The following is an 11672-nucleotide window of genomic DNA, read 5'->3' on the forward strand; positions in this document are numbered from 1 at the left end:
GTGAGAGCAAGTTAAGTAGATTGTTTCCAATTCGAGAGAGAGTTCACTCAGAGTTTCCATTTAGAACTGAAGAGAGAATTTTGAAGAGATTACTTAATTTAATAAGTGATATATGACCTCATAAATGCCTTTTCCATTTAATTAAATAATTTTGTTTAATTAATGAAAATAATCATATTTATTAAATTAAATTAATTTAATTCCTTAGTACATTAGCCTTAAGGTATAATTTAATTTAATTAAAGTATAAATACTTAATAATTAAATTAAATATTAATCAATAGGTTTCAATGTGACTAATATGAGTGCATACTATAGGGATTATATTATGAGTATGATGAATGCAGATTAGGGTTTTTTTCATCTGGCAATTAAGTCAAGTAGCTAGTAGTAGGATAAGAATTGCCTATTAGAATAGGTCTTAGGATTGATCAGAAATAGACCAGAATTGGTATAATGGCAATGAGCCAATTTTGGGGTATTACAGTATGCCTCTTGTAAATCATTGCAATTTATGATAGTATAATCTTCTATGTTCAACTAATGTGCATACCTAGCCTTTATGGTCTCGATGTTCCCTTCAGGATTATTATATATGCCTTTGACATTGACCAGCCAATACCTATTCATGTTGTAACTGTTAACATCCTAAATCATGTTGTACCCAACTATATAATCATCAAATTTTAAGAAATGAGGCATCATATTTCCTTTCGTTCTTGGTTGAGAAATTTAATTTTCAACCCATAACAATTTCCATATGCATTCTAAGAAACACAATCTCTCAAGGACAAATATAGGGAGCTTATGAGGAAACTAACTACATGCATACAATCTTTTTAATTTATACTTTGATTTGAAAATCCAATCACCCAAGTTAAACTCATAACCTGTATCAGTTAAACATTCTTTGGGTCTAATTGTGTCCTTGATTTACTGTGGTAGCCTTGTAATAGAACCTCCAAACATCCTTACTATCCATTTTACAAAAATATCTCTAAATACTATAAAATCATTATCATTTTCATGTATATTCTAGAGTAGACACCAAAGCTAGATGGGATGCTTGTTACCTTACTCATAAATTTTAGCCAACTTCACATAATTCCTAAACTATCTAATGTTTTGAAAGAGAATTAAGTAGTAGAGCAAAGAGTAATTATTGAAAGACTTGGTAGTCTTCCATCTAACCAATTTATTGTGAAGGGTTTTCTCACTTTAACTGGTGAAGTAAAATTCTAAATAAGTGTGAGGGTTTTCAATCTTCATATACATGTACATGTAATCAAGTGGAATTTTTATATTTCTCATCTTCTCCAAATAGCTACAACCAAGCATAAAAAGCATACTTGAAAAAAACCATAAAAGATACAATAGGGTGAGGACCCATATGATCAACATACATCATCTTGTTATTATGGCCTCTGTACATGAAATGTGCAATCTCCCTATGTTTTCCAAATTTCATCATTTTTTGATATTCATTCTTAAAATGTTCCCTGAAATTTTTTGTAAGGGATTCAGTACTAAGCCTAAAACACTCTTCAATACAAGATTTTTTGATGACTGATAATGACATACCATCCATTTTCCTTATAGTTCTAGTAGTAGACTCATAATGATTGGCTACAATGTCTATGATCTCTATGTCTATAAACATGTTAGGGACTACAATTTTACCTAGTTCTAATCTCCATGGGTTATTTATGGGTTTCTTTCTATCCTTGTTTGCATAAAAATACCAAAACAAATATCTACCATGCAGTGCAAGGTTAACGTCGCTACAGTCTTCAAATTCATTAGAAAAGATAGACATTTGACAACCAGAAGAGGAATTAGGAAATATTTATAACAAAATCTTCTATATTAATTTACTAGTATGTTCTTCCTTTGATTCCTTAGCACTAGTGTCCTTCTTTACAAGAATTTTGTATTGTAAATTTTGACCAAGGTAAGAAGATATTTGAACTTCCTATTCTTTTCTAAAAATTTCCAAGAACACCTTCAAAATTTTGTCACTAGCTTTTATCTAAGCTCCACTCATATGCTCAATATGGAAAGACTCATTTTTTCCAAGACAATTAAATCATTTTATTCCTCATTTATGATCTACAAATTTTTGCACTTATATCCACCTCATAAATTATCCAAGTTGTCACATCTTTGAGTACTCGGCTTGTACTTCAAGTTAATTAAATTAAGGGTTTGGCCTTTTAAAACTTTGAGAAGTCATTTTCACTTTTTCAAATATCATATTTGAAATCATCTTCAAAATTTCAAAATTTCAAAATCTCACAAGGTATTTCCAAATGGTCTTCTAAATTTGTGATTTTGGAGCTTCCTTTTTTAGCCATTAGCAAAATAACAATAAATCTTTATCTCACAAGCCTCCAAAAAATTACCTTCCAAAATAGTGAGGTCATTGCAACTTCATGAGCCATGCATTTTGTCTTCTTCAAAGTACTAAAATTTCACTACTTTGTAGGTATCTTGGCTTCCTTTCTCTAAGATGGCAAAAAATGGATTAAATCACTACCATTTGAGAAAATGTTTTTCTAGGATTTACTAGGTCCCACAAATTATACATACTCAGCATTTTTGAATTCAAATAAGAAGTCATGTTCTAGCCTAATTTAATAAAAAGCCACACAAAGCCAACCTATATTCCAAAAAAAATAGTGAAATTATTCATTATGGTGATTGAAAGATTTTTTTGTCATTCACTATCATGGATCTAACATACTCTAAGAGAAAATGAAAATGTCTATAACAATGTAATTCCTTCTTGTTAAGAGCTCTTAGTACCATAGCATCTATGACCACATTCCCTTCTCCATGTATGTACTTAATAGAAAAATTATCAAAACTCCTTAGTAAAAATCTAATATCACTGAGGATGTGACCAACTCTCCATCCCACCTTTGAGATACAATTAGTGGCCTTAATAATAAAGTTTAAGTCACCCTTAGCTTCATGAAACTTAATTCCAATGGAGAGGAAAACTTAAGACCTCATGAAAGGGCCCTTCGTTTAGCTTAATTGCTAGAATACATCCCTTGATTACCAGTAAAGGAAAGAATCATATCACCATTGTGATACCTAATCAGGCCATCCCCAATAAAAATACCATCTCTAACTACCCCATCAAATTTCATCATAACCCATGGTTAGAGAAGGGAAATATAGCAGTGTTTTTATTAGCTTCAAACTTTGAACTATCATAAAAATATTTTCAAGGAGGATTTTATCCAAGAATTTTACCCTACTATCCATAGAGTTAGCATAGCTACTAAAGATACAATTATTATGTTCTTTCCACAAACACAAACGCACATGTGGGAGAATTTATTTCCATAACTATTTTATGAGAGGGTTCTTGAATATGCATTTCTAACTGACATTAAATTATTTAAGGTCCACCCCAAAGACCTAACAAACATTGAATCTCTCAATAATTTTATTCCAAATTTAGGAATCAAACAAAAAGTATAAGAAGATATGTTGAATACTCTCATCCTGCAATTTGTAGAGAACACATCTATTAACCAACCAAAATCCTCACTTTTGGAGATTATCTTGAGTGAAGATATTCTTATGAAGAGTCATCTAGCCAAAGGAAACAAATTTTAGGTAGGATTTGGAGGTTACAAACCTTCTTCCAAATAGATATATTTATTGTATCTCTAATAAAATTGTAAGTACATTGATTTACCTAAAAAATACTAGATAAGCTCTTATCCCAATGAATCAGTTGTTGGAAATATAAGAGAAGTAACCGAGAGGGGAGGTGTGGATTAGTTACCACAAAAATAAATCCTAGATCCCTTAGATGTCAATACAAATGAAAACCAAACTTTGTTGAAATTGAAAATACCATTGTAACATGGTTAGCATTGAATCACTTGGCAAACACTGAGAAGTACTGATACTCAACAATCACTAAAATAAATGTTTCTTAAGATGTTTAATGTGCTTAACCTTAATTAGCTTAGTTACAGAATCATAAATAAAATAAAATGAATACATATGACACCAGGATTTAAGGTTGAAACCCAATTTGGGAAAAACCACCAATTGCAACTAATTACTATTTTTCACTCTTTTGAAGTGGGCCTTGTTAGGAGCAACCCCTATTAAAGATTAAAAAACATACTATTAGGTGTGACCTTGTTAAAGGATTTAATCACCCTATTAGGAGTGGTCTTGTTAGAGGTCTTTAGACACTTCAATCTAGAAATGCCACCTTGTAAGAGGATTTGGAAAATAGCTATTAAGCTAACTCTGTTAAGAGATTTGATATACTGCTATAATTTTTAGAGAGTAAAATGATACGACCTAATTGCTAATGTAATTGTATATTTGATTTTAGATCTATATTCTAGCTTGACTACTTGATCCTCCTTGAGTAGATAAAACTTTTTAGCTTGGTCAACTTAGGATACTCTATTATCCTTCCAATTTGTTTCCTTGATTTATCTTTTCAATCCCATGCTTCTCTCACTCAATCCCACAACTTGACCTTATACTTGTATATGAGAAATGTTAGTATGTTAATAGAAACCAAATTTAAATAAAGCTTCTACAAACTAAACAAAATTCATAAACTTCAAGATAGACTAAGATGAGCTCTCAATTGAGAATATGAGCCATTAATGGGCTCTCTCAATGAGAAGCTCTCTTGTTGAGTGGCTTTGTCTAAATAGATAGGATGTATGCTCAAGCTTATGCTTCAAAAAGAGCTTCAAATGGAGTTGGAATTTTGGTGTGAGTGTATGGTTTTGATGTAAAATGACTTCTTAAAATGGCATTATGACTTTACTTCATGGATTGTGTTCTTTTGCAAAGGGGAAGGATCCAATTTATAGGCAAGAGGCTTGAGGGATTGAGGGCTAAGATGCAAGGATGGAGAAAAGCTCATGGAGGGCTCAGATTGAATGAGAGGAGAGCACATGGATTGTGCTTCCTTACAGCCAATCAGGAAGTGACACATGTCATAGGGTGAGAGGATGGAAGAAAGGGGAAGGACGAGTCAACAAAAGAGGCTCAAGGGATAAAATCTTCATAAAAACCCTCATAATGGCTTGTAAGAGCAATGAAAGGGCTTGGAAGAGTCATTTATGGCCTAGTGGGCTTCATAAAGTTTTATGGTTGGGATATTTTGAGGGAGATGAGAGGAATTTCGACTTGGGCTCGATTAGGAAGGTTTTAAGCTTGCTTAGGATTGTGTAAATGATTAGGGGATGGATTAGGATGCTTTAGGGATAGGCAAGTGGATGGCATTTAATGAGGGTGGGTGAAGGAGTAGATATTTGTTAACTTTGGCTTGGGTTAGTAAGTCTTAACCCATGTTTAGGGAATGTGACAAGGTTAGGAGGGGATTAGGATTAGGTTTAAGGACATCTTCTAGAAGAGTCTAGACTTTGGATGAGGATAAAGACTTTCTAGAATAGGCTAGAACTTCCTAGGATGAGGATGAAGACTTTCTAGAAGAGTCTAGAACTTCTTAGGATGAGGATAAAGACTTTCTAGAATAGTCTAGAACTTCCTAGGATGAGGATGAAGACTTTCTAGAAGAGTCTAGAACTTCTTAGGATGAGGATAAATTAGATTTTTAGGAAATAAATAAAGTTTTATTTATTTCAAGGGTTTGGGTTGAGGAGATATTTATTAAAACTTTTTTAATAAACATGAGGATTAATATTTAATCTTAATTAAATATTTCGAGTTGGGATTAGGGTAGGAAATGATGGGATTAGCCTTTAATCAAAATTAAAGAAGGATTAGAAGATTTTGGAAGAGGTTAGTGGTCTTAAAGAAATTGGCCAAGTTTTGGGCAAAAAATAATTTTTTTATTTATTTTGGGTTTTTTGGTCAATTTATTAATTAAATAATTAATAAACAAGGAAATAATGTTTAGATAAGATTTAAACATTTTTGGGAGGGATTCCTTAATTAAATATTTTTAATTAAGATAAAGGGATTTAATGGCATAAAAATAAATAAATTAATTAAATAATTAATTAATTAATAAATGATGATGTCATCAGGATTTTTTTCAGAAAATAAAAATAGTTTATTTTATAAAAGATTTTTAGGTGTCTACATTTTGCCCATCTTTGATGTGATGCCGCAAGTGGCATGGCATCAAAGATAAGAAAATAAGATGCCCAAGGCTAGAGCAGAAGAGGAGAGAATGGACTGTGAGATGCCCCCTCAAGAAGGCGATAGGGAGAGAAAGTGAGGCTCGACGACTTATTGAAAAGTACAAGAATTTGAGATGAGCAAGGAGACTCAGATTGGATTAAGAGAAGAGGTTTAGTTAGCTCAAACTCTCACTATGGGAGAATGATAAAGGGAGAATTAGAGGCACAAGAGGAAGCAAGCTTAAGATCTCAGGGATTGCAGAGGATGAAGGAGTGGAGCACTATAAAAAGGAATCCAATATAGGGAGATGGATGATGGGATGATAAAGCTGATGCAACAAGATTTAAAAGAGTAAGATTGGCGGAAGATGGGTTTCAAAGATCCCTAGGACTAGGATTGTGGAGCTCGAAAGATGAGGCTTGGTGGATTGATTAGATTGGTGGCTCCCTAAGACTAGGATTGTGGATCCCTAAAGCTAAAAGTGCATATTGATTCAAAGAGATACTGATGCATAAGCTAGGGTAGGAGAGACAGATGCTGGATATGGATGGTGGATAATGGAGATGAAGGGAAACCATTGAAGCTTTTTTGAGCAAGGGGATACTTCAAAGAGAAGTACCACCATGTACTTGAGCACTAGATTTGCTATAGGATTGTTGGTTAATTGTCAGGGTTACCAAGAACATCAAGGCCTTTTCACCAATTGTCCAGAGGACTGACGGACTGACTCAAAACAAGCACGCAAGGATTGCCCCAGCATCACACATGAATCCTAGAGGAAGCAGCATAGAACTGACACTGGGTAACCCACAAGCAGAAAAGAAAAACAAACAAAAGACTTGATCAAGACCTTATGCTCAGATTGCCCCATTCACAGTATACCATGATATGGAAGATCGTGGCAACCTTGAGGAGGGAACAAGGAGATTTCTTGGAAAAGATACTTCAAGACCCAAAAGGGAAGATTCCAAATCAAAAGAAAGAGAAAATCCAAAAGAGAACCATTTCCCAATGAGATGGGTAGGATGAGGTACTAACAAACCAAGATCAAACATGTGGAAAGCTATATCTTGCAAGGATCTATTGGAGAGCACCTAAGCTAATGGATTTTGGATGAGTGATGCATCTAGAAAGCTAAACTAAGAAGGATAACACTTTTGTGATAGGAGATCTAGCTAAAGGATGCATTGGAATAGCTAACCAAGGATTGTGTGATGTGTGCAAGATGTTGATCAAGGAGGAACTAACATGAAAGCTAGATAGATACAATGTTACTAAGCTAAAGAGGATGTACAAGCTGATGGACCAAGATATGTTACAAATGTACAAGGTTGTTCATGTTTTGGTTTTTGTGAGATGGAAATTTTTATGAAGGGTGGGATATTTGCAATAGTTGATAGGCAGATAGGTAGATGGTTTGCGAAAAGCTTAAGGAAAATGGGATTCTTTGTGTGCATGTGATAGGATACAAGCTAGGATACAAGATTTGGCATATAATACAAGCTGGAATATGGTACAAGCTTTGGACAAGATTTGGATATACAAGATATGATACAAGGGATGATAAAAGATTTACAAGCTAGGGTACAAGATTTACAAACTGAGGTACAAGATTTACAAGCTACACAGGAGGTATTTACAAGCTTCATTAGATTTTGGATATTTGGTTGGAACACCAAGGGAACAAGCAGGTGTTTTATGGGATTGTGAATGGATGGATGAGGGATAGGATAGTGATAGATAATGGATTAGTCTTAGTACACAACGTACCTAAATTACCAGGTTTTCACCAAGGTACCTATCCAAGGCACTTGAATTGCCAAGTTTTCACCATTGGACGCTTATTTCTCTTTACTATTTTTTTGTATTTTTCAAAAGCTAGGTATACCAAGGATCTTCAAGAATAGAACTTCTTCAGATGAATGATGTTATTAGGGTCATTCAAGAGTTCTCCTTCCAATGTAGATAGCTGATAGGCTCCAAAGCCAAAGGAGGCAGTGACAACATAAGGACCAAGCCAAGTAGGTTCAAACTTGCCTTTCTTTTCTCGATCTTCTTAGACTTTCATATTTTCTTTGAGGACCATGTCGCCTAGCTGAAAGTGTCTTGGAAGCACCTTCTTGTTGAAATTCCTTTTGAGACGAGTTTGATAGACTGTGAGATGATCATAGGCTTGTTGTCACTTCTCATCTAAGAGATCTAGCTGGGTGAGCCGAGCTACTCTGTATTCTTCATCTGATATTTTCCCTTACAAAGATATGTGCAAGGAGGGAAGTTCAACCTCTATGGGTAGTACTGCTTTGGCACCATAGACTAAGGAGTATGGAGTTGTGCCTATGGATATATAGAAGGAAATTCAATAGGCCCATAGGGCTAGATTTATTTTTAGGTGCCAATCGAGGCCAAAATCATTGACAACTTTCTTTAGGATTTTGAGGAGGGTTTTGTTAGTTGCCTATGCCTGGCCATTACCTTGTGGGAAATATGGGCTAGAAAAGTGGTGATGGATGCAGAGGGAAGTGCATAATTCTTCCATGTTGATATTTTCAAAGTTACCTCCATGGTTGGTGAAGATGGTGGATGGGATGCCGAAGCGGCAAACAATGTGGTACAAGATGAACTTGGAGACCTGAACTCCTATAGCTGAGACTAGGGGGACTACTTCCACCCATTTAGTGAAATAGTTTGTAGCTATTATTATCCATTTATGTCCATCAGATGAGAGAGGTGTGATAGTTCCAACTAGATCAAGGCCCCAATAGGCGAAAGGCCAAGGTGGTGCAATAGGTTGTAGATCCTGTGCTGGAGCATGCATAAGATTTGCATGCTGCTGACATGGGAGACACTTTCTGACAAAGTCATAGGAGTCTTCTTCGATGGTAGGCCAATAGTAGCCTACTCTAAGGATTTTTTGTGCTAAGACAATACCACTCATGTGGGCATCACAAAGTTTAGAGTGTACTTCTTTTAATGCCATCGCAGCCTCATTTTCATCTAAACATCAAGAGAGAGAGTATCATGATAACCTCGATGATATAGGGTATTGGCTATGATAACATAGCGGGATGATTTTTGGATGAGGTTTTTGCATTGGGTACATGTGAGGTGAGGGGAGATGATACCATCTTTAAGGTAAGCATGAATCTCATGGTACCAAGGGGATTGGGGACCAACCAATATAAAAACATAGTTTGAGTCATCATTCACATAGGCAGGTGTGAGGAGCTGCTCAACTAAAAACTTATACTGCATAATCACTTGGGGAATTTCCAAGAGTGAGCTGATAGTAGCCATAGCATCTACTACTTTGTTTTGTATTTGAGGCAGTTTTGTAAACTGAAGCTTTGTAAAATGCTGGGTTAGCTGATCAACTAGCTCTTTGTAGGGTAATAGCTTTTTATCCTTGGTTTGATATTCATTTAGGGCTTGCTTGATGATAAGCTAAGAATCACCAAAGATTTGTAATGCAGTAATGTTCCATTCTGCAGCTATCTTTAATCCTGCTATCAGAGCCTCATATTCAGCTATATTGTTGGTGCTAGGGAATTGTAGCTTGAAGGCTTTTGGAATGTAATCTCCTTGAGGTGTGACCAACAATATTCCTACCCCTGATCCATGAGATGTACATGAGCCATCAAAATAAAGTTTCCATGGGGGTTGTTCTTCAATTAGACAAATATGCTCATCTAGAAATTCTGTGATCAAAGGATATGTATCTACTAGAGGCACATCAGCTAGGTGATTTTCTATAGCTTGCCCTTTGATTTCCTTTCTATCCACATACTGGATGTCAAATTCGCTAAGGAGCATAACCCATTTGGCCAAACGGCCTATAAGTGTTGTTCTAGAGAGCATATACTTGAGAGGGTTGATCTTGGAGACTAGTTGGATGGTATGACTTAGCATGTAGTGGCAAAGCTTTTGATTTGAGAAAACAACTGCCAAACAAGATTTTTCCATAGGAGTATAATTGAGTTCATAACCAACTAGGGTTCTACTGATGTAGTAGATAGCTCTTTCTCTGTTGTAGTCATCGAACTATGCTAGAAGTGCCCCTAGAGCAGTAGGCGTTGCTGATATGTACAAGATCAAGGGACGACCATGTATTGGTGGAACCAAGATAGGGGGATTGATGAGATACTACTTGAGATGATCAAAGTTGTGTTGACATAAAGGATTCCACTTCAAGTTTTCATCCTTTTTCAGTAAATGTGCAAATGGTGTACACTTATCTGCAAGCTGGGAGATGAAGTGTTGAACGGATTGAAGCTTTCCTTGAAGAGTGTGAAGCTATCACAGTGTCTGGGGAGGAGGCATATCTAAGATAGCCTTGACCTTCTTGGGGTCAATCTTTATACCTCATTTAGAAACTATAAAGCCTAGAAGCTTGCCAGATGTGACCCCAAAGACACATTTCTTGAGATTCAACATGAGATGATATTTGGCTAACCTATCAAAGACTTTCTCTAGGTCAGTAGGATGATCCATGAAGGTATGAGATTTGACCAAGATATCATCACCATAATCCTCCAAAATTCTATGGATAAGATCATGGAAAATGGTTGTCATAGCTCTTTGATAGCTAGCCCCAGCATTCTTTAGGCCAAAAGGCATCATGTTGTAGCAAAAGGTTCCCCAAGGGGTAGTGAATGATATCTTATGTTGATCCTCTTTTGCAATCTTGATTTGATTATACCCAAAAAATTAATCCATGAGGGATAGAATTTCATGTCCAGTTGTAAGGTCTACAATCATATCTATGTTGGGTAAGGGAAAATCATCTTTTGGACAAGCTTTGTTAAGATCTCTGAAATCAGTGTAGATTCTGATGTCATCAGAAGGCTTAGTGATGGGGACCATGTTGGAGATCCACTCTGAGTAGTTGATAGGTCAGATAACCTTAGCAGCTAACATTCTTTCTAATTCAGCTTTGACTAGTAATGCCACCTTGTTGTGCATTTTTCTAAGCTTTTGTCTAACGGGCTTGATCTTTGGATCGACTGCAAGATGATGAACTAAAAGCTTTGGATCAAGTCTTGGCATGTCCTAATATGACCATGCAAATTTTCCAATGTTCTCTCTTAAGAACTCAAAGAGGAGGTCAGCTTGGTCTTGTGATAGGGATGCAGCAATGTGAACAAGTCTAGTGATCTCTAAAGAATCGACGTTGACTTCATTAGTATCCTCAATTAGAATAGAAGACACCTCTAGTCGATTATCTTGAGGAGGTAATGCTAAATCCTCATTTTTTTCTTGTGACTAGATTTTCTTACTGAGGGGCCCTCTTCGCTGCTTTAGCTAGTCCCAGATTCACCTTAGTTCCAATTTTGGGTGTATCAGAACTAGGTTGGGGATTTTCTCCAAAATACCCCTTGGGATCTAGCTTATAGATATAGGTAGAATCTGGCTTTTTTTTCTTGTGAGGAGTTTTGGCTTCCATGAATCTTAGAAGCGCTTCCTCTGATGTGAACTCATCAATGTGTATGACACTTGGTTGGTCCCAATCTATGAGTTGTGGATGGGCGCAT

This window comes from Cupressus sempervirens, chromosome 1 (assembly GCF_028749045.1).
Source record: "Cupressus sempervirens isolate cs-2001-9-10 chromosome 1, ASM2874904v1, whole genome shotgun sequence".
NCBI lineage: Eukaryota > Viridiplantae > Streptophyta > Pinopsida > Cupressales > Cupressaceae > Cupressus > Cupressus sempervirens.